Source organism: Hordeum vulgare, chromosome 7H, assembly GCF_904849725.1.
Source record: "Hordeum vulgare subsp. vulgare chromosome 7H, MorexV3_pseudomolecules_assembly, whole genome shotgun sequence".
Classification (NCBI taxonomy): Eukaryota; Viridiplantae; Streptophyta; class Magnoliopsida; order Poales; family Poaceae; genus Hordeum; species Hordeum vulgare.
This window is the reverse complement of record NC_058524.1, coordinates 508,322,974-508,348,364: the sequence shown is the minus strand read 5'-3', so window position 1 is coordinate 508,348,364 and position 25,391 is coordinate 508,322,974.

Below are 25,391 nucleotides of genomic sequence, written 5' to 3'. Positions count from 1 at the left end.
TAGCCCATAATAATTATGATCTCTTATTTTAACAGATACAACTAGAGTACTTGAAATTGGGCCTTTATTCTTGGTTGTAACAAGGTTAGTGGAAACAACACAAAAATTTATATTAGAATCCTCAATATTACTAGTAACAAGATCCTTGACTAATGCAACTTGAGGATCGACTTTAATCAGGTCCTCATGCTCATCAGTCGTTCTTTCACTTTTATTCAGGATGCCTGTGACAAAAGAATGCTCCCTCATCCTTGCGGGAAAAGGGGGCTTTTCATATTCAACTGCACGCAAGATAAGGTCAACAACATTAATATCAACAGGTAATTCCTTAAAAGGTTTATGGTGTTGATCCTCCTTCTTAGAAGAGTCAATATGAGAGGCAAAGTCTTTGCAAAAATCAATTAGAAGATGGGAATCAATACCAATCTTAGCACAAAAGGTATTGAAGTAATCAGTTTTCACATAGCTCTCAATGTAATCACGCTCATAATTTATAACGGGTTCAATACCTTTATCAATCTCCCAGTCTTCAGTGTTCTTCTGGATCCTTTCAAGAAGATCCCACTTAGCTTCAGTGCTTTTGTTGGAGAATGCCCCACTAGAGGAAGCATCAAGCATCTCTTTATCTTGACGAAAGCCTTGCATAAAAATTTGTAAGAATAATTTCTTTGGAGAGCTCATGATTGGGACATTTGAGCATTAAGGACTTCGATCTCCCCCAAGCTTGAGAGATGCTTTCTCCGTCACGAGACCAAAAGTTATAATCGATGTATTTCATGAAGAGGAGACAATTTTGCATAAAAGAGAGGCATAAGATCTTGCCAACTTAGTAAATGAGAGTCATCAACAAGCCTATACCAATCCAAAGCCTTATCTTTTAATGATAAAGATAATAGCTTTCTCATAACAAAATCCATCGATATACCTGCAAGCTTAAATAGGGAGCATAGTTGTGAAAGATATAGCAAGTGTTCACCTGGATGTCTATCTCCTGCATATCGATTATCCAAAACACAATCAATAATACCAGTTGGTATTTTAAAGGGCACAATTTCAGTAGGTGGGGGAGGCTTATCCACCACAATAGAGTTGGGGTGGTTCCCCACAAGCAACAAACCAAGAGCAGAGTTGTCCATAGGGACAAAAAAAGAAGCAGTAAAACAAAAACAACACGTACAGCATAAAGGTTTCCTTACCAATTTCACTTACCAATAGCGCTACACTCCCCAGCAATGGCGCAAAAAAATGGTCTTGATGACCCACAAGTGTAGGGGATCTATTGTAGCATTTTCGAGAAGTAAGAGTGTCAAACCCAACGAAGACCAGAATGTATTGACAAGTGGTCTTGAGCAAAGAATAACTGCAAGTACTGAAATGTAACTTTTTATGGGTTTTCTAGTAATAGCAACACGGAAATAAATGCAAGGAAACTAAATGGTGCCTAGGTGCAGCAAGTGTCCCAGTCCTTTTGAACACAAAGGATAAACCGATGGACTAAACTTATAAAGACTAAGGCGTTCCTGGGGACACACATGAGAGATAGTCAAGTGCTTTCGCCATATTTCGTCTAGTACTATGTTTTGTATTGATAAGTGTTATGTGGGTGGATCTTAACTGGTGCACCATCTAGGCTAAGACAAGCACACTCTTATGATTAATCCCTCTTGCAAGAATCCGCAAATACAAGAGAGAAATTAAGGCAAAGCCTAACCATTGCAATAAACTTTAGGATCCAATACTCCCTCATGCAAAAGTATGCGAACAGGGGTTCAGGTTTCTGCCACTCCCGCAACCCACCATAAGCATTCTTTACATACGATGCATTCCCCTAGGTCCTTAAAAAGGCGAAGTGTTATGTAGTCGACGTTCACATAACACCATAGAATAACACCATAACTTAAATATCAATCAACACATATTACTTCAACATCATATGACTACTAGCATCTAGACTTTTCCCATGTCCTCAAGAACTAACGGAACTACTCACAAGGCATAAAATAGATCATGATCAGAGATGATGAAAATATGATTAACAATCTGGTCATAAAAATAATCCTCCAACAAAACTCAATAGCAGTCACCACAAAGAAGTAATCAACATCGGTAGAGTAGAGGGGATGAATAGTGCAAGGTACAACTCCGATTGCAATGGTGAATTAGATGGGATGAAGGTGGAGATGGTGTTGGTGATGGTGATGATGGTGATGATGATCTCGATGATGCCCGTGACGATGGTGATGACGATGAGGACGATCTCCCCTTTCGGGAGGAGTTCTCCTCGGCGGAATCTGCCCGCCGGAAAGGTCTTTTCTTCTCTTTAGGTTTCCACCGTGGAGCGGCGGCGGAACTACGAAAACTCTTCCGTCCCCGTAACTTTATGTCAAGAGGGTGATATAGACCAAAGGAGAGCACCGGAGGCGGGACCCACCACCCAGGCGGCCTCTGGGCGCGACCTAGGGGTGGCCCGCGCCAAAAGGTCGCCTGGGTGACTTGTGGCCCCCCTCCGGCCCTCCTTTGGCCAGTCTTCGTGATCTGTTCGGAAACTCCTTCCCTCAAAATTCTAGCGCTGTTGGAGATGTTATGATATGGTAACTCTTCATGCTATTTTCTCCGTTGAATCCTGCGTGTGTTGTTTCGGCACCTGAAAGTTGTAAACTGTGTAAAATAAGCCAAAACACTATAAATACATCATCATAATGTGAGATATATCAAAGAATAGAGACAAATTGTGATACAAAATAGTGATGCATTTTCGACGTATCAGGTGTGTACTCCTTGTTGGAGAAGTTGACGAGGAGCTGAGAGTCGCCCATCACGGTGAGGTGTCGGACCCCCAAGGTCGCCGCTGCCTTGAGGCCAACGATGAGGCCCTCGTACTCCGCTATGTTGTTGGAGACCTTCTCCCCCCGTCGAAAGCAGAGCTGCATGGCGTAGCGAAGCCTGTCTCCCATCGGAGAAGTGAGCAGGACACCAGCCCTCGCTCCCATTCGTGCGAAGGCTCCGTCAAAGTGCATCTTCCATCCATCAGGCACCTCTGCTCCAAGGGCAAGGGATTGGCTCCCTTCCAGCACCCAGTTCAGTGCGTCTGTCCATTCTGGCATGAAGTTGGCCAGGTACGCTCCCTTGATGACCCTGGTCGTGCTCAATTTGATGTTGAAGGCCTGAAGCTCGATGTTACACTCGGCAACTCTTCCTGCTCCGTTTGGGTTGTGCAGGATCTTCTCCAAGGGGTAGGTGATACGTCTCAAACGTATCTATAATGTTTTATGGTTTCATGCTGTTATCTAGTCATCCTTGGATGTTTTATGTACCTTTTATATCTTTTTGGGACTAACTTATTAATTCAGTGCCAGGTGCCAGTTCCTGTTTTTCTGTCTTTTTGGCTCTTTTCAGATCTGATTTTGGAACGGAGTCCAAATGGAATAAAATCCCCGAAATAAATTTTTCCTGAACGGAAGAAGATCACGGGGCTTGAGGGCCAAGCCAGGAGGGCTACAGGGGGCCCACAAGCCCCCCATCCGCCACCAGGGGGCGGCGGATGGCAGGCTTGTGGCCTCCCTGGCGCCCCCCTGACCTAGATCCTTCGCCTATATATTCCCTAAAATCCAAAAAAATAAAGGGATCCACGAAAATACTTTTCCGCCGCCGCAAGCTTCCGTTTCCACGAGATCTCATCTCGAGACCCTTCCCGGTGCCCTGCCGGAGGGGACTTTGGAGTTGGAGGGCTTCTACATCACCATCATCGCCCCTCCAATGACTCCTGAGTAGTTCACTTGAGACCTACGGGTCCGTAGTTAGTAGCTAGATCGCTTCTTCTCTCTCTTGGATCTTCAATACAAAGTTCTCCATGATCTTCATGGAGATCTATCCGATGTAATCCTCTTTGGCGGTGCATTTGAAGAGATCCGATGAATTGCGGATTTGTGATCCGATTATCTATGATATATATCTGAGTTTTTGCTGATTTCTTATATGCATGATTTGATATCCTTGTAAGTCTCTCCGAGTCTTGGCTTTTGTTTGGCCAACTAGATCTATGATTCTTGCAATGGGGGAAGTGCTTGGTTTTGGGTTCTTACCGTGTGGTGACCTTTCCCAGTGACAGTAGGGGCAGCAAGGCACACATCGTGTAGTTGCCATCAAGTGTAACAAGGTGGGCTTTGTCATAGATATGAGATTGTCCATCTACATCATGTCATCTTGCTTAAGGCGTTACTCTGTTCTTTCATACTTAATACACTAGATGCATGCTGGATAGCGGTCGACGTGTGGAGTAATAGTAGTAGATGCAGAAAGTATCGGTCTACTTATTTTGGACGTGATGGCTACAGATATAATCATTGCCATAGATGATGTCATGACTTTGCGCGATTCTATCAATTGCTCGACAGTAATTTGTTCACCCACTGTCTACTTGCTTTCATGAGAGAAGCCACTAGTAAACACTACGGCCCCCGGGTCTATTCATACCTATCGTTTCCACTTTCGCTTTTACTTTGCTTTGTTACTTTGTTGCTTTCAGTTCTCACTTGGCGAACAATCTATAAGGGATTTACAACCCCTTCATAGCGTTGGGAGCAAGCTTTTTGTGTTTGTGCAGGCACTTGAGATACTCCTTCACTAGATCGATACCCTTGTTCTCAAACTGAGGGAAATACTTACCACCGCTGCGCTACATCATCCTTTCTGCTTCGAGGGAACACCAAAGCAAGGCTCCAAGGCAACGGGGGAAATCCTTTGCATATTTGCCTAGGAAGTCCCTTAAGGTGTAGCCATAGCAGAAGGATTCCTGGTGTCGTTGCTGAGGAGTATCAAGACGAGAAAAGTCTCCCGTCAACACTCCTATTTCTGGCGCCGTTGGAAGGTCTTTTGTTGCAGTAGCAGAAGTATTTCTGGCGCCGTTGCCGGGGAAGGAGAGATCTCTCCAAGTAGGTCTCATAAACTCATCTCTTGCATTTACTTTTTTGCTAGTTGCCTCTTGTTTTCCTCTCCCCCACTTCACATTTGTCGTTTTCTTTTGCCTTTTTCCTTTTTGCCTTTCTCCTTTGCCTTTTTCGTTTGCCTTTTTCATTCGCCCTTTTCTTTCGCTTGCTTTCTGTTCGCTTGTGTGCTATGTGCCTTCAATATGCTTGCATCTTCGCTTGCTGAAAATCTAGTGATATGTATCCTCATCCACTAGCTAATCTCCTTAAGAGACCCACTTATGTGGAACGAATTGCTAGTGAGTTGAGTGCACTTGACTTTCTCTATGGAGTTTTGCTTGAGATGCGTGAATATGAAAACCGTGATGAAGAAATTCATGAAGTGATTCACGAGGGCTCCTTGGATGAAAAGCATGATTACAATGGTTTCACTATAAATTCTATTAGTGACAATCATGCTAAAATTATGCAAAACCCTAAGCTTGGGGATACTAGTTTTGCTATGTCCCCTACTTGTTGCAATAATCATGATTGGGGTGATGATCTTTCTTATGATCTTGAAAATTTGTTCAAACCTCATGATGAATATGATATTTGTAACAATATTGAAAGTGGGATTGGAGAAGTCATGACTTTAGTTGATGATAGTCCCACTATTTTTGAAGAGTGTCAACTTTGCATGCATGTGGATCATGAAAAGAATATGCTTTGTGATAGTTACATTGTTGAATTCGAATATGATCCCACATGTAATTGCTATGAGAGAGGAAAATATTTTGGTAGAAACTTTCATGTTACCAAATTACCTCTCGTTATGTGGAGATTGCTATTGTCTCTTTCTTCTTCCTTGCATATGGCAACTATTGCTTGTCTTGACAATCTGTTTTCCAATAAAATGCCTATGCATAGGAAGTATGTTAGACTTCGATGTGATTTTCACATGCTTTAGGATGCTCTCGATGTGCTTCAATTCTTGTCTTTTGTGAGAACATCATTGAATGCCTAGCTAAGGGCGTTAAACAATAACGCTTGTTGGGAGGCAACCCAACGAATCTATCCTTTTTGTTTCTGTTTTGTGTTTTCCACACTTTCATAATTATATTATAATTGTGTTTTTTGTGTTTCTTTTTGCGTTTGTGCCAAGCAAAACCATTATGATTAGTCTTGGGGATGATCGTTTGGTCATGCTGGAAAAGACAGAAACTTTATGATCACGAAAAGAATTTTCGTTTTTTTTCTGTAAGAGATTTTGAGTTGATTCTTTTTGCTTCTGATTTCTACACAAATTCTACAGACTGTCGTAAGTTTTCAGAATTTTTGAAGTACCAGAAGTATACGAAATATACAGATTGCTACAGACTGGTCTGCTGTTAACAGATTCTGTTTTTGTTGTGTTGGTTGCTTATTTTGATGAAACTATGGATAGTATCGGGGGGTATTAGCCATGGAAGATTGAAAATACAGTAACCCAACATCGTCATAAGTAGAATTTAAGTTTTCTACAGTACCTAAGGAAGTGGTGGTTTGCTTTCTCATACTAATGTTATCACGAGTTTCTGTTTAAGTTTCGTGTTGTGAAGTTTTCAAGTTTTGGGTGAAGTTCTTATGGACAAAGAGATAAAGAGTGGCAAGAGATCAAGCTTGAGGATGCCCAAGTCACCCCAAGAGATTCAAGGATGTCGTAAAAGCCTAAGCTTTGGGATGCCCCGGGAAGGCATCCCCTCTCTCGTCTTCAATCCATCGGTAACGTTACTTGGGGCTATATTTTTATTCACCACATGTTATGTGTTTTTGCTTGGAGAGTCTTGTATCGTAGGAGTCTTTTATTTTTGTTGTGTCACAATCATCCTTGCTGCACACCTAGAGAGAGAGACATGCACTCACCATGATTTTGTCGAGCTTCACTTATATCCTCTGGTAGACAATTCAGCTCACATGTGCTTCACTTATATCTTTTGAGCTAGATACTTTTGCTCTATGTGCTTCACTTATATATTTTAGAGCACAGCGGTGCGTGGCTTGGTAGTTGATCTATACTTTGAAAGTAGTCTCAAACGGGGTAGTTATCCAAAGGGATACGAAAACTTCCACCTTCATGTGCATTGAATTGTGAGAGAAGTTTGATTCCTCTCAATTATTTTGAGTTGTGGTTTTGGTAATATTAAAGTCATGCTAGTAAGGTGTTGTGGATCTAGAAATACTTGTGTTGAAGTTAGTGATTCCTGTAGCATGCACGTATGGTGAACCGCTATGTTATGAAATTTGAGCATGATTAGTCTATTGATTGTCATCCTTTGCGTGGCGGTCGGGATCGCGCGATGGTTTATACCTACCAACCCTTCCCCTAGGAGTATGCGTTGAATGTTTTGTTTCGATTACTAATAGAAATTTTGCAACAAGTATATGAGTTCTTCATGACTAATGTTGAGTCCATGGTTTAGATGCACTTTCACCTTCCACCATCACTATCTTCTTAGTGCCGTGCAACTTTCGCCGGTGCACAAAACCCACCATTAGCCTCCCTCAAAACAGCCACCATACCTACCTACTATGGCTTTTTCAAAGTCATTCTGAGATATATTGCCATGCAACTACCACCATGACATGTGCCACCACGTCTACATTGCCATTGCATGATCGTAAGATAGCTAGCATGATGTTTCCATTAATGTCTATGCCATGCTAGATCATTGTCACGGTACACTACCGAAGGCATTCCATATAGAGTCATCTTTGCTCTAAGTTTTGAGTTGAAAGTGTGATGATCATCATTAATGGAGCATTGTCCCATGTGAGGAAATAAAAGAGGCCAAAGATGCCCACCAAAACAAAAGAGGCCAAAGAGCCCACCAAAAAAATATATAATAAAAAATGAGAGAAAAGGAGAGAAGGGACAATGCTACCACCTTTCCACACTTGTGCATATTAAGCACCATGATCTTCATGATTGAGAGTCTCTCGTTTTGTCACCACCATATAGCTAGTGGGAAATTTTCATTATATAACTTGGCTTGTATACTCCAATGATAGGCTTCCTCAAAATTGCCTTAAGTCTTCGTGAGCAAGCAAGTTGGATGCACACCCACTAGTTTTCTAAGAGATTTCACATACTCTTAGCTCTAGTGCATCATTTGTATGGCAATCCCTACTCATTCACATTGATATCTATTGATGAGCATCTCCACAGCTCATTGATATGCCTAGTTAATGTGATCATCTTCTCCTTATTTTGTCTTGCAACCTCCACCACACTCCACACCACTTATAGTGCTAAAACCATGGCTCACGCTCATGTATTGCGTGAGAGTTGAAAAGGTTTGAGAAAGTAAAGGTGTGAAAACAATTACTTGGCCAATACCGGGGTTGTGCATGATTTAAATTCGTTGTGCAATGATGATAGAGCATAGCCAGACTATATGTTTTTGTAGGGATAACTTTCTTTTGGCCTTGTTATTTTGAAAGTTCATGATTACCTTGCTAGTTTGCTTGAATTATTATTGTTTCCACGTCAATAGCAAACTATTGTTTTGAATCTAATGGATCTGAACATTCACATCACATAAGAGGAGTTAGAAAGGACATCTATGCTAGGTAGCATGAAAGCATCAAAAATTCATTCTTTATCACTTCCCTACTCGAGGACGAGCATGAGTTAAGCTTGGGGATGCTTGATACGTCCCAAACGTATCTATAATTTTTTATGGTTTCATGTTGTTATCTTGTCATCCTTGGATGTTTTATGTACCTTTTATATCTTTTTTGGGACTATCTTATTAATTCAGTGCCAAGTGTCAGTTCCTGTTTTTTCTGTGTTTTTGTCTCTTTTCAGATCTGATTTTGGAACGGAGTACAAACGGAATAAAATCCCCGAAATAAATTTTTCCCGAACGGAAGAAGATCAGGGGGCTTGAGGGCCAAGCCAGGAGGGCTTACAAGGGGCCCACAAGCCCCCCATCCTCCGCCAGGGGCGGCGGATGGCAGGCTTGTGGCCTCCCTGGCGCCCCCCTGACCTAGATCCTTCGCCTATATATTCCCTAAAATACAGAAAAAAATAAAGGGATCCACGAAAATACTTTTTCGCCACCGCAAGCTTCCGTTTCCACGAGATCTCATCTGGAGACCCTTCTCGGTGCCCTGTCGGAGGGGACTTTGGAGTTGGAGGGCTTGTACATCAACATCATCGCCCCTCCAATGACTCGTGAGTACTTCACTTCAGACCTACGGGTCCGTAGTTAGTAGCTAGATTGCTTCTTCTCCCTCTTGGATCTTCATGGAGATCAATCCGATGTAATCCTCTTTGGCGGTGTGTTTGTCGAGATCCGATGAATTCTGGATTTGTGATCAGATTATCTATGATATATATTTGAGTCTTTGCTGATTTCTTATATGCATGATTTGATATCCTTGTAAGTCTCTTCGAGTCTTGGGTTTTGTTTGGCCAACTAGATCTATGATTCTTGCAAGGGGAGAAGTGCTTGGTTTTGGGTTCTTACGGTGTGGTGACCTTTCCCAGTGACAGTAGGGGCAGCAAGGCACACATCGTGTAGTTGCCATCAAGGGTAACAAGGTGGGCTTTGTAGTAGATATGAGATTGTCCATCTACATCATGACATCTTGCTTAAGGAGTTACTCTTTTCTTTCGGACTTAATACACTAGATGCATGTTGGATAGCGGTCGACGTGTGGAGTAATAGTAGTAGATGCAGAAAGTATCGGTCTACTTGTTTTGGACGTGATGCCTATAGATATAATCATTGCCATAGATGACGTCACGACTTTGCGCGGTTCTATCAATTGCTCGACAGTAATTTGTTCACCCACCGTCTACTTGCTTTCATGAGAGAAGCCACTAGTAAACACTACGGCCCCCGGGTCTATTCACACCTATCGTTTCCACTTTCACTTTTACTTTGTTTTGTTACTTTGTTGCTTTTAGTTCTCACTTGGCGAACAATCTATAAGGGATTGACAACCCCTTCATAGCGTTGGGAGCAAGTTTTTTGTGTTTGTGCAGGCACTTGAGATACTCCTTCACTGGATCGATACCTTTGTTCTCAAATTGAGGGAAATACTTACCACCGCTGCGCTACATCACCCTTTCCGCTTCGAGGGAACACCAATGCAAGGCTCCAAGGCCACGGGAGAAATCCTTTGCATATTTGCCTAGGAAGTCCCTTAAGGCGTAGCCGTAGCAGAAGGATTCCTGGTGCCGTTGCTGAGGAGTATCAAGACGAGAAAATTCTCCCGTCAACACTCCTATTTCTGGCGCCGTTGGAAGGTCTTGTGTTGCAGTAGCAGTAGGCGGAGACGACCCTGATTGGGTGTCCATGGAAGTAGTGATGCAGCTTGCGCGAGGCGACCAGGAGCGCTAGAAGGAGTTTCTGCTGCATGGGGTAGCGCGAGCGCGCGTCCCACAATATCGTGTTGACGAAGTACACTAGGTGCTCGACGAGGACGCGTACGCCCAGGGCGTCGTGCTACTTGGTGGCTTCAGGAAGCCGGGGCGTTTCGTTGTCTAGAGGAAAAGCTGGGGCCTTGGGGGGCAAATCTCTTCATGACATGATTCGTCAGTCTGGGCCTCAGGTCCCTCCGCTTGCAGGGGGTGGAGCTTGTGAGTCGTGCGAGCCCCCAGGCGCAGTGGGCGGGGGCCCGCTGGGGCTTCCCAAAGTAGCGCCTTTGCCGGTTTGCTCCTCCCTTACTGCCACCAATGCGGCGTTGGCGGAGTGGGAGGCAGCAGCGAGGTATAGTAGCAGCGGCTCCCAAGGGCGAGGCGCCACCATGATCGGCGGGCTCGTGAGGTAACGCTTGAGCTCGTCGAAGGCAGCGTCAGCCTCCGGGGTCCACTCGAAGGACCCCTTCCTTTTCATGATCTTGAAGAAGGGCAAGGCCCGCTCGCCAAGCTTGGAGATGAAACGACCCAGGGAGGTGACACATCTCGCCATCTTCTGCATTTCCTTGAGGGTTATGGTATTGACCTTTACTGGGTTAGCCGCGATCCTCGGTGCGACACCAGGAAACCGAGCAGCTCGCTTGATGGGACTCCGAAGACGCACTTCTCAGGGTTGAGCTTCAGGTTCACCTCCCGCAGGCTGGCGAAGGTCTCCTCCAGGTCCTCCACTAGGGTTTTTGCTTGCCTTGACTTGACCACGATGTCATTGACATAGGCCTACGCGTTCCTCCCGAGCTGCGGCCCCAAGGCAATATGCATCAACCGTTGGAAGGTCGCCCCGGCGTTCCGTAGCCTGAAAGGCATACACTCATAGAAGTATACCCCGCACGGAGAGAGGAAAGTTGTCTTCTCGACGTCCTCCACTGCCATCTTGATCTGGTGGTAGCCTGAGAATGCGTCCAAGAAGCACACGAGGTCGCACTCCGCGGTGGAGTCCACGATCTAGTCTATGCGTGGCAGCGGGAACGGGTCGTGAGGGCAAACCTTGTTGAGGTTCGTGAAGTCGACGCACATGCGCTCCTTCCCACACTTCTTTGGGACAACCACCGGGTTGGCCACCCATTTTGGGTAGCGCACCTCCCTTATGACCCCTGCTTCCTTCATCTTGTGCACCTCCTAAGCGATGAACGCCTGCTTCTTCGGGGCTTGCCTCCTTGCCTTCTGCTTCACCGGACGCACGTTCGGGCATACCATGAGGTGGTGCTCAATTACGTCCCTCAGAACCCCCACAAGATCGGAGGCGCTCCAGGCGAACGCGCCCTTGTTCGCCCTCCACCAATGCCTTCTCTTGGTCTTGGGGGAGGTTCGCGCCGATGGTGAAGGTGGGGGCCAGGCTTTCTTCGTCCACCGGCACTTGCTTCGTCTCTGCCCGGTCCTCGGAAAACAACTGCTTCTTCTTCACGAGCGCGATGTCGTGGACGTCTCCCGGGTCCTCCGTGACGCGCGCCTCGCCCCTGGAGTTGGCACACGCTACGGACACGGCCTTATGGGATAGCTCGAGCACCCGTGAGGCATCCTTGATGTCCCCCATGACGGTAAGCACGTCGCGGCTCCCTGGCATCTTGACGACGTTGTAGCCCGGGTGCGTCGCCAACATGAACCGTACGAGGGCGGGGTAGCCAAGTATTGCATTGTACGGAAGGTGGATGTGAGCGACGCCGAAGTCGATCTGCTCGGAGCGGAAGTTGGAGCGGGTGCTGAACGTGATAGGGAGACGGATCCATCCTACGGGAACGACGGATCCTGCCACCACTCCAGAAAATGGATCCGAGGGCTCGAGCTTCTCTCGGGGTAACCGCGGCACGTCGAAGGCCTCCATTGAGATGACGTTGAGGCCCGCGCCGCCATCGATGAGGGTCTTGGAGACAGCCACGCCGGAGATGGTCGGCTTGCACAGCATGCGAAGCGCCCTGATAACCCACAAGTATAGGGGATCAATTGTAGCCTTTCTTGATAAGTAAGAGTGTCGAACCCAACGAGGAGCTAAAGGTAGGACAAATATTCCCTCAAGTTCTATCGACCACCGATACAACTCTACGCACACTTTACATTCGCTTTACCTAGAACAAGTATGAAACTAGAAGTACTTTGTAGGAGTGATAGGATAGGCTTGCAAGAAAGTAAAGAACACGTAAATAAAACTAGGGGCTGGTTAGATAAAGAAACAACTACGAGTGTCTAACGAATGTGGAAAAGTGGTGGTAGGAGTTGCGGAATTGTCCCTAAGCAATTGACTACGTTACTAGATCGATAGCAAGTATCATGTGGGAGAGGCCTCTGCTAGCATGTCATCCCTTACTTTGAATTCTATGCACTTATGATTGGAACTATTAGCAAGCGTCTGCAACTACTAACGTTCATTAAGGTAAAACCCAACCATAGCAATAAGATATATTGGTCTCCCTTCAATCCCATATGCATCATTTTCTATGCTAGGTTTGAAGCTTATGTCACTCTGGCCTGCCAATACATAGTCCTATCAACATACAACTAACCCTATGGTATGATCCACGCGCGCGATCATATGATGGGCACCAAAGGACGGCGACATAACCACAAGCAAATTAAACCAATCATAGCAATTCATGAATCACTGATAGGACAACGATAATCTACTCAGACATCATAAGATAGCAACAGATCATTGGATAATAATATGTAGCATAAAGCACCATGTTCAAGTAGAGAGTACAGCGGGTTGTGGGAGAGTGAACCTCTGAATATATATGGGGGAAGATGATGGAGATGTTGGTGAAGATGACGGAGGTGTTGGTGTAGATCGCCGTCACACGATGATGTCCTGGGCGGCGTTCCGGCGCTGCCGGGAGAGAGGGGGAGAGAGCCCCCCCCTCCTTCTTCTTCTTCCTTGACCTCCTTCCTAGATGGGAGAAGGGTTTCCCCTCTGGTCCATGGTCTCCATGGCGGCGGAGGGGCGAGAGCCTCTCCGAGATTGGATCTCTCTCTCTCTCTGTGTCCTTCTGTTTCTGCGCTCCCAGATTCTGCGTTTCACCGTTTCTTAAATTCCCGGAGATCCGTAACTCCGATTGGGTTGAAATTTTAACACGATTTTCTTCCGGATATTATCTTTCTTGCGGCCAAAGAAGGGGTCCAATCGCCTTAAGGAGTGGCCACAATCCCCCCTGCCGCGGGCCCACCTCCTCGCCGCGGCGACAGGGCTTGTGGGCACTCCGTGCATCGCCTCGCGTTGATTCTTCTTCCCAAAAATCATAAATATTCCAAAAAAAATCCCTGTAACTTTTTATTATGTTTGGACTTCGTTTGGTGTGGATATTCTGCAAAACAAAAAATGCAACAAACAGGAACTGGCACTGGGCACTGGATCAATATGTTAGTCCCAAAATAGTATAAAAAGTTGCCAAAAGTATATGAAAGTTGTAGAATATTGGCATGAAACAATAAAAATTTATAGATACGACGGAGACGTATCAACATCCCGAAGCTTAATTCCTGCTCGTCCTCGAGTAGGTAAATGATAAAAATAATAATTTTTGATGTGGAATGCTACCTAGCATAATCTTGATCATATAATCTAATCATGGCATGAATACTAAAACACGAGTGATTCAAAGCAATAGTCTATCATTTGACATAAAGACAATAATATTTCAAGCACACTAACAAAGCAATCATGTCTTCTCAAAATATCATGGCCAAAGAAAGTTATCCCTACAAAATCATATTGTCTGGCTATGCTCCATCTTCCCCACACAATGTATTTAAATCATGCACAATCCTGGTTTTAGCCAAGCAATTGTTTCATACTTTAGTGTTCTCAAACCTTTTCAACTTTCACGCAATACATGAGTGTGAGCCATGGACATAACACTATAGGTGGAATAGAATATGGTGGTCGTGGAGAAGACAAAAAAGGAGGAGCTAGTCTCACATCAACTAGGCGTATCAACGGGCTATGGAGATGCCCATCAATAGATATCAATGTGAGTGAGTAGGGATTGCCACGCAACGGATGCACTAGAGCTTATAAGTGTATGAAAGCTCACAAAAGAAACTAGTGGGTGTGCACCCAACTTGCTTGCTCACGAAGACCTAGTGCAATTTTGAGGAAGCCCATCATTGGAATATACAAGCCAAGTTATATAGTGAAAAATTCCCACTAGTATATGGAAGTGACAACATAGGAGACTCTCTGTCATGAAGATCATAGTGCTATTTGAAGCACAAGTGTGGAAAGAGGATAGTAGCAATTGTCCCTTCTCTCTTTTCTCTCATTTTTTTTGTGGGCTCTTTGGCCTCTTTTTTATATTTTTTATATTTATTTTGGTGGGCATCTTTGGCCTCTTTTTTGTAAATGGGCTTCGCTGGCCTCTTTTATTTCCTCACATGGGACAATGCTCTATTAATAATGATCATCACACTTACAACTCAATACTTAGAGCAATGATGACTCTATATGAAATGCCTTCGGACAAGCCATGGAAACATCATGCTAGCTATCTTACGATTATGCAATGGCAATATGGAAGTGGTGGCACATGTCATGAGACGGAACGGTGGTAGTTGCATGGCAATATATCTCGGAATGGCTATGAAAATGCCATAATAGGTAGGTATGGTGGCTGTTTTGAGGGAGGTTATATGGTGGGTGTAATGCACCGACGAAAGTTGCGCGGTACTAGAGAGGCTAGCAATGGTGGAAGGGTGAGAGTGCGTATAATCCATGGACTCAACATTAGTCATAAAGAACTCACATACTTATTGCAAAAGTCTATTAGTCATCGAAACAAGGTACTACACGCATGCTCCTAGGGGAAAGGCTGGTAGGAGTTAACCATCGCGCGATCCCGACCTCCACACAAAGGATGACAATCAATAAATAAATCATGCTCTGACTTCATCACATAACGGTTCACTATACGCGCATGCTACGGGAATCACAAACCTTAACACAAGTATTTCTAAAAAAACACAATTACTCACTATCATGACTCTAATATCACATATTCATGTCGCAAAACTGTTGCAAGGAATCAAACATATCATATTGAGTGATCTACAAGTTTTATGTAGGATTTTATGACTAACCATGTGAATGACCAACTCATGTTAACTCTCTAAATAGGTATAAGTGAAGCATGAGAGTTTAATTCTTTCTACAAAAGATATTCCCCGCTCTAACAAATATAAGTGAAGCAAAAGAGCATTCTACAAATGGCGGTTTTCTATGTGTAGGGAAACAGGCAATCCAAACTTCAAAAGATATAAGTGACGCACAAGAAGCATTCTATAAAGCTAACCAAGGACTATCTCATACCAGCATGGTGCATAAAAGGAAAAATAAACACAAAAGACGCTCCAAGCATTTGCACATATCATTTGACGAATTAAAATATAGATCCGAGTAAAATTACCGATAGATTGTAGACGAAAGAGGGGATGCCTTCCGGGGCATCCCCAAGCTTAGACGCTTGAGTCTTCCTTGAATATTACCTTGGGGTGCCTCGGGCATCCCCAAGCTTAGGCTCTTGCCTCCCCTTATTCCTTCATCCATCATGCTCTCACCCAAAACTTGAAAACTTCAATCACACAAAACTCAACAAAACTTTGTGAGATCCGTTAGTATAATAAAATAAATCACCACTTCAAGTACTATTGTGAACTCATTCTAAATTCATATTAGCATTATATCTATTGTAATCCAACTTCACCATGGTTCATACCCCCCGATACTACCCATAGATTCATCAAAATAAGAGAACAATGCATAGAAAACAGAATCTGTCAAAACAGAACAGTCTGTAGCAATCTATATATTCCGTATACTTCTGATATCTCAAAAAATCTGAAAAATTACGAACGTCTGGAAAATTTGCATATCAATCCGCAGAAAAAAGAATCAACCCAAAATCTCTTCCAGAATAAAAATGAAAATTAATTTCGTGAGCAGAAAGTTTATGTCTTTTCTCAGCGTGATCAAACAACTATCACCCAAATTAATTGTAAAGGCTTTACTTGGCACATTATTTTTAAAAACACAAAGGAATTGTACAAGGGGATAATTATTTTTATGAGAAACTTCCATGAAAAATTCTACATTATTTCCATGAGCATGAACACAAGTGTTCAAGGTCGACCCTCACTTCCGCAATGCATCACCTTTCAATCGCTTCTCTTTTTGAAAAAGTTTTAAGTTCCCCTCTATATTTTTTTGTTTTTAAACTAAATAAAAGCACTCAACAGAAATAAATGACTCTCTAAACTTCCGGGTTGTCTCCCAGGCAGCGCTTTCTTTAAAGCCATTAAGCTAGGCATAAAGTGCTCAAGTAATGGATCCACCCGGATCCCAAGGTATATCAAAGCCAATTTTAATTAGCAATGATTTGAAATTTAGTAGTGAGTACAAGGTAACATATATCATGCAATGACAAAGTCTAACTCTCTTCCTATGCATTGGCATGTCATAAAAGAACAATTCATGCACACCAAGTAAAGGCCAATACATAGCATAAGCAGTTTCTTGCAATTTTATCGTATTGGGAACATAGAGAGGTGGAGATGTACTACCTCTCTCATAATAATTGCAAGTAGGAGCAGCAAGCACATGCATATTATATTCATCAAAATCATCATGTTTAACATAAGGGACTATAGCTAGCTCATCTTCATAAGCATCATTCATAATGGCATCATGGCCACAAGCATAGCAAGCATCAAGTTCATCAAAAAGGGATATTTCAAACGAATCCAAGGGATCAAACCATTCATCCTTCGGTAAGAACGAAGGGAAATTAAACAATGTATGAGTTGAAGAGTTACTCTCATTAGAAGGTGGGCACGGGTAGCTAGTCCGCTCTTCCTCCTTTTGTTCTTCGCTCTCCTCGTCATCTTTTTCATCTAATGAGCTCATAGTTTCGTCATTTTCTTCTTCCATAGTTTCCTGTAAAATATTAGTCTCTTCTTGGGCAGTGGAGAGTTTCTCCTTAAATCGTTCAATATGGCCATTATATTCATAATTACTATAACAATAATGAAGCATAGCCAAATTTCCAGATCGGTAAGGAGCATCATCATTATCATCACACCTTTTAAACAGAGACTCAATTTCATAAGCACCCACAAAAGCAACAAACTCTTCTATTTGATCCACATCATAGTAATCATATATACCATTAGCATAAAAAGCCAAGGTTCTATGATCATTAAATTCAAAAGAAAAGGGAAGGTGTGGAGCCTTCATCCTAGAGCAACAAGTAACACCATATCTCTTGCATAGTTCCCAAGCATACCATTTCAACAAATGGATTTGATCCCATAAAAGTTTCCCTTTTTGAGTCAAGCGATAATCCCTAAAGTATTCACGTTGATCCAACGTGTATCCCATTATATAATTGAATGGGGCTTTCTCAGAATTATTAAAGAAGTGCATAATATTTTCCACATAACGAGCCTCGAGGGTTTTAGGAGGTTCCCCATCTCCATGAGTAGCAAGTACACCTAACTTTTTTGGTATTTCGTGTTCCATATCCATAACTAAAGATAGATAACAACTTAGAACAACAAATAAATCTACTTAGTGATAAAGCAAAAAAGCACACACGAGGATATTCACCCCACGTTATTGCTCCCCGGCAACGGCGCCAGAAAAAGGTCTTGATAACCCACAAGTACAGGGGATCAATTGTAGCCTTTCTCGATAAGTAAGAGTGCCTAACCCAACGAGGAGCTAAAGGTAGGACAAATATTCCCTCAAGTTCTATCGACCACCGATACAACTCTACGCACACTTTACGATCGCTTTACCTAGAACAAGTATGAAACTAGAAGTACTTTGTAGGAGTGATAGGATAGGCTTGCAAGAAAGTAAAGAACACGTAAATAAAACTAGGGGCTGGTTAGATAAAGAAACAACTACGAGTGTCTAAGGAGTGTGGAAAAGTGGTGGTAGGAGTTGCGAAATTGTCCCTAAGCAATTGACTACGTTACTAGATCGATAGCAAGTATCATGTGGGAGGGGCCTCTGCTAGCATGCCATCCTTTACTTGGAATTCTATGCACTTATGATTGGAACTATTAGCAAGCGTCTGCAACTACTAATGTTCATTAAGGTAAAACCCAACCATAGCAATAAGATATATTGGTCCTCCTTCAATCCCATATGCATCAATTTCTATGCTAGGTTTGAAGCTTCTGTCACTCTAGCCTGCCAATACATAGTCCTATCAACATACAACTAACCCTATGGTGTGATCCACGCACGCGATCATATGATGGGCACCAAAGGACAGCAACATAACCACAAGCAAATTAAACCAATCATAGCAATTCATCAATCACCGATAGGACAACGATAATCTACTCACACATCATAGGATAGCAACACATCATTGGATAATAATATGTAGCATAAAGCACCATGTTCAAGTAGAGGGTACAGCGGGTTGCGGGAGAGTGAACCGCTGAATGTAGATGGGGGAAGATGATGGAGATATTGGTGAAGATGACGGAGGTGTTGGTGTAGATCGTCGTCACACGATGATGTCCCGGGCGGCGTTCCGGCGCCGCCGGGAGAGAGGGGGGAGAGCCCCCTCCTTCTTATTCTTCCTTGACCTCCTCCCTAGATGGGAGAAGGGTTTCCCCTCTGGTCCATGGTCTCCATGGCGGTGGAGGGGCCAGAGCCCCTCCGAGATTGGATCTCTCTCTCTCTCTCTATCCTTCTGTTTCTGCGCTCCCAGATTCTGCGTTTCACCGTTTCTTAAATTCCCGGAGATCCATAACTCCGATTGGGCTGAAATTTTAACAAAATTTTCTTCCGGATATTGTCTTTCTTGTGGCGAAAGAAGGGCTCCAACCGCCTTAAGGAGTGGCCACAAGCCCCCCTGTCGCGGGCTCACCCCTTGGTCGCGGCGACAGGGCTTGTGGGCACTCCGTGCATCGCCTCGCGTTGATTCTTCTTCCCAAAAATCATAAATATTTCAAAAAAAATTCCCGTAAGTTTTTATTACGTTTGGACTTCGTTTGGTATGGATATTCTGCGAAACAAAAAAACATGCAACAAACAGGAACTGGCACTGGGCACTGGATCAATATGTTAGTCCCAAAAATAGTATAAAAAGTTGCCAAAAGTATATGAAAGTTGTAGAATATTGGCATGAAACAATAAAAAATTATAGATACGATGGAGACGTATCACGCCCCGGCAACCATCGTGGCTTTAGGGTGGTCGTCGGGGCCAAAGGTGATGTCGACCTCTGGCCAGACGCGGCATTCCGGGGGCTCGGGCCTTAGTCGAGCTGTCCCCCTACGCTGCAGGAAACGCTTGACGTGGCGGCCGGAGGGTGGTGCCTGTGATCCGCCGAGAATACAAGCGACCGTAGGGACGACCCTGCTTGCTCGAACGCCGTCCACCGCCGCAGACCGGCGGTCGTCGGTGATTGTACTTGCCATGGTGCCGCCGAGTCGAGATCTGGTTCCTGCTGCTGGCGTAGAGGCTCCGACACGCACCCCCTACCTGGCGCGCCAAATGTCAGATTTCGGGCTCCGCAAAACCCCAAGGATTCGAACACAAGGGGGCGCGCGGAGGCCTCTTAACAGATTTGAGTCACCAGACCCGTACTCGGTGAGCAAGGCTAAGAACCCAAGCGATGGTGAGTATGATAGGGGACACGGCAGTTTACCCAGGTTCCGGCCGCTGGGAAGCGTAAAACCCTACTCCTGCTTTGGTGGATTGCCTCTCGTGGAGGTTTGTGAGTGAACCAGTACAGTGTTCTCGGCCTCTTAAGGTTAGGTGGCCTCAGCGGTGTGATGGTGGATGAGCTGATGGTTAGGGTTCCGATCCCCCGCTACGAAGCAACCTATCCTCTATATATAGCGGCGGCCACTGTCCTCTTCCCTTATCGTTTTGGCGAGAAGGGGTCCCACAATGGCCAATTTTAAAGGGGGACACGGGAACGTGCTCCCCTGTCCAAAGGTGGTCTTCGCCTGCAAAGTGGCTATTCGCGCTGCAGGGATGACGTCCGCCCTGCTAGCGAGCGGCGATGGCTTGGTTACTGATACGTCCCAAACGTATCTATAATTTCTGCTTGTTCCATGATCTTTTGGGTGACATTGTTATATGTTTTGCTACACTTTTATATGATTTTACACATATTTGGACTAATCTACTAACTCAGTGCACCCAGTGCCAGTTTCTGTCTGCAGATGTCTATTTTGCAGGGGCTTTTACCTAAGTTTCAGAAGTCCGAAAAAATCCAGAAAAAATATATAAAAAATCAGTGAAACAGAATCTTACGGATCACCGAAGATGGGCCAGAGGGGGGCAGGGCCCTCCCAGGCTGCCTGCTGGCGCGGCCAGGCCCTAGGTCGCGCCAGCAGGTCACCTGGGTGGGTCCCACCTCCTCTGGTGCTCTCCTTTGGCCTATATTTAGAGTCCCGAGAGGAAACCCTCGCAGACTTTCTGGAATCACGAATTTCTCCATCTTTCCGCCGCCGCAGCGCTTCCGAGATCGGGATCGTCGGGAGACCTCTTCCCGACACCCTGTCGAAGGGAGGATTGACATCCGGGAGCTTTTCCACCACCATGTACGCTTCCCAGACATGCCGTGAGTAGTCCTCCTTGGACCATGAGTCCATGACCAGTAGCTATGTGATGTCTTCTCTCCAATCTTGTGCTTCAATGGTTAGTTCTTGTGAGCTGCCCTACAAGATCAAGGCATCTATGTAATTATTTTGCTATTGCTATGCTTGGTTTGTTGGGATCCGATGGATTATGATATTATGTTCAGATTGTTATGAGTTATATATTTGATTATCCTTTTATATTATGTTCCTTAGTGATTCATGCATGTTCTCCGTTTGCTTTTTATTGCTTTGGCCAAGTAGTAGATCGTAACTCCAAGAGGGAGCGTTATGCATGATTGTGGGTTCATGCCCCTCGATGTCTAGCTTGAGTGACAGAAACATGAGACTAGGGGATGTGCTTGTTGCCACAAGGGAGAAAACAACGATGCTTGTGACCACGGTTTCAAGGATTGTTTAACTTACGCATAGTTCGTTAATGTAGTTGTCCGTTGATTTGAGTTTACACTTTGGGTGGGGCACGCAACTTAATACCAGAGAGATGTTCTCGATAGATATCTCAAGGTGGATGATTAGTAAGTAGATGCCGATGAATAAACGGTCTACTTGTCTTGGCGTATGCCCATTACTATTGAACCTCTAACTATCAAGTAGCATAATTAGCATTGCGGTGCGATCATAATTCTGTCAATTGCACAACTGTGATTTGTTTACCCAAACATACTTGTTTATCGTCTTTTGGGAGGGAGACATCACTAGTGAACATCATGTGACTCCGGTCCATATCACCATCATTGTTTACACCTCCATCATTTACCACTTTCATTTATTTTTCCGTTTCAATCACTATTACTTTCCCGCTTGTGTTTTGATCCTTTGCAAACTACAAGTCCGAAGAGATAGACAACCTCTGTGTACTCGTTGGGAGCAAAGTTATTTGTTGTGTGTGCAGGTCCACGTCTTCTGCTGACCAGGACAAGAGACACCTACTTGTTGAGCCTTGGAGTCCTCATGGTTCGATAAACCTTACAGTCTCCATGTAAGGGAAATCTGCTGCTGACTACATCTCCACCTTCCACTTGGGGTAACCAACGAGGGGCGAGAAGTATATCCATCAACTCGTCATCAAGCAAATTTCTGGCGCCGTTGCCGGGGACTCTAGTCTTCAAGATAGGGGAGTTGCACGCTATCTTTTACCTTTGCTTTTTAGTCTTGTTAGTTTGCTTTCTAGTTTTTTCTTTAGAGTCTTATACCAAAAACCACAAAAAAATAGTTGCTTTGTTCTTGCTTGTTGCTGCTGCTATGGGTTCCACTGAGAACACCAAGTTGTGTGACTTCACTAGTCACAACAACAATGACTTTATCTGCACTCCTATTGCTTCTCCTGCCACTGGAGCCACGTCCTATGAGATTAAACCTACTTTACTAAACATATTTATGAAAGATCAATTCTTCGGTGCTGGAGATGCTGCTGCTTTGCACTTGAACAATTTTATTGAGCTCTGTGATATGCAAAAATGTAAAGAAGTAGATGTTGATATTGTTAAACTTAAGATTCTTTTCCTTTCTTCTTGAGAGGAGGAGCTAAAGTGTGGCTTCAATCTTTGCCTAAGAATAGCATAGATTCTTGGGATAAGTGCAAAGATGCTTGTATTGGGAAGTATTACCCGCCTGCTAAGATTATCCAGTTGAGGAGTAACATTATGAATTTGAGGCAATTGGATAATGAACATGTTGCTCAAGCTTGGGAATGTACAAAATCTCTTGTTAAGAATTGCCCTACACATGGTTTGACTACTTGGATGGTTATCCAAACTTTGTATGCAGGATTGAACTTTACCTCGTGAAATTTGTTAGACTCGACCGCGGGAGGAACCTTTATGTCAACTACACTTGGTGCTGCCACAAAGCTATTGGATGAGATGATGACAAATTATTCTCAATGGCACACCGAGAGAGCTCCAACAGGTAGGATGGTAAACTCTGATGAGGAGATCTCCTCCCTTAATGATAAGGTTGACATGATCATGACTCTACTTACTAAGCAAGCTTCTATTGATCCTCATGATGTTCCTTTAAATTAATTGGTTGATCAAGAAAGAGAGCAAGTGGACGTTAATTTTATTTCTAGGAACAACTTCAATAACAATGCTTATAGGAGTAATTTTGGTAGCAATCCTAGACCGTTCCCATCCAACTATGGGAACAATAACAATTATCCTAGCACCAAAAACTCCACTTCTGAATTAGAGAGCATGCTTAAAGATTTTATCACCTCTCAAAAAGCCTTTAACAAGAGTGTAGAAGAGAAACTAGAGAAATCAGATAGTCTCTCTTTGAGGGTGGACAACATAGCTAATGATGTAGAGAATCTTAAAATTAGAACTTCCCCACTTGAGGAAAGGAACACCACACCCATGAATGCTATCCAAGTCCAAATCAATGAGAACATAAGAATGCTAGCCAAACTTAAAGAAAGATGGGCTAGAGAAAAGGAAGAGGAAGAGAGAATTAAGAGCCTTCCTACACACACTACCATTGCTACTATACAAGTTGTTGAGGATCTCAAAACTTCTAGCACCCATCGCACTCCTAGTCCCAATGGACCTATTAATGGTGATGCTAATACCTAAACTATAGGACAAGAAGGTCCTATGAATTTAGAGACTACTAAAAGAATGAGCTTAGATGACATTACTACCACTTTAATTAATGGTAGTAACCTTGATTTTGACAATTGTAGTCTCTCCGAAGTTATCACCTTTTTGCAAAGAATGGCTAAAGACCCCCACACTAGTACACTCAATATTGCCTTCACCGAGCATATTACCAATGCTCTTATCAATGCTAGGGAGGAGAAGCTCAAGCTAGAGACTTCTATTCCTAGAAAACTAGAAGATGGTTGGGATCCTATGGTCAAAATTAAATTGAACAATATTTCTTGCTTTGCATTGTGTGATGTTGGAGCTAGTGCCTCCGTTATGCCCAAAAGAAAGTATGATATGCTTGATTGGAAACCTTATGATCCATGTTCTTTTGGTGTTCGTCTTGTTGATTCTTCCATAAAGAAACCTTTAGGGAGAATTGATGATGTTCTTATTATTGTCAATGATAATTATGTGTTCGTTGATTTTCTTATTATGGACATTGAATGTGATCCTTCATGTCCAATTATTTTGGGACGTCCTTTTATCCGCACCGTTGGTGCAATCATTGACATGAAAGAGGGAATTATTAAATTCCAATTTTCTCTTAAAAAGGGAATGGAACAATTCCCTAGAAATAATATTAAGTTACCTTATGAGTCCGTTACTCGGGCAAGTTATTCTTTTGGAGTTGATAACACTTGATCTTCTTGCATTATGCCTAGCTCAAAGGCATAAAAGAAAGCGATTGTTGGGAGGCGACCCAATTTGTTTTTACTTTCCGTTTGTAGTATTGATGCTTGCTACTACTGTAGCAACATCATTGTATCTTTATTTTTAAGCTTTGTGCCAAGTTATAGCCTCCGATTGCAAGAAAGTTCAAAAATTGTGACATGCTGTCTAGAAACAGATTTTGTCTACTTGACGGAAAAATTCGCCAAAAAACACCAGATCATCTCTTTGATCTGAATTTTTTTGACAGCATGCTATATATAATTTCCTTTCTGGAATCTGTTCTGAGTTTTTTGATTTGAGTTACAGAAGTGCCCCGAAAAAATTATTTACTACCTGTTGTTATGTTTTTCACAGATTCTACCATGTTTCGTGCTTTCATTGTTTTGCGAATCCTAAGCTTGCTTTTTATTTGCAAAAAACTTTTGGCAATCATGAGAAGCAGTATCTTTTCATGAAATTTCCAGCAGGTATGAATTATTTTATTAAGGATACTAACCATTCTAATCAGCTTATGATGAGTTTCGTATGAAGGGAGTTTTCAAGTATGTGATGGGAGAGATGATGAAAGAAGATACAGGAGTGTCAAGCGCTCAAGCTTGGGGATGACCCCATGCACCCAAGGAAATATTCAAAGAGACTCAAGCGTCTAAGCTTGGGGATGCCCCCGTGCATCCCCTTCTCTATCAACAATCATCAGTTCGTCCATCTCCATGCTATACTTTTATCACTTCATACGATATGTGCTATGCTTGGAGCGTCTCGCTCTTTATTTTCCAGTCTGTTTTAGTTTTGCTTGCTGTTCATAACAAGTCGGAACCTAGGCTACCTTGTTTGGGAGAGAGACACGCTCCATTCCACTCTAGAACACAACATAGGTTTTCATGCTTATCTTTTTGTGTGTTCTTCATCTTTTTGTAGCTACTGTCATGCTTAGCTCTTAGTTTTCATGCTTATATTTTTAAGAGCTTTTATTTAGGTTGCTTCTGGAACTCTCTTGAGTTATCATGCTTATCTTGTTTAGAGAGTTGACTCGTTGCACTGAGTTGTATGTCTTGCTTGAGTGGGTAATTGAGGTTGCTATTT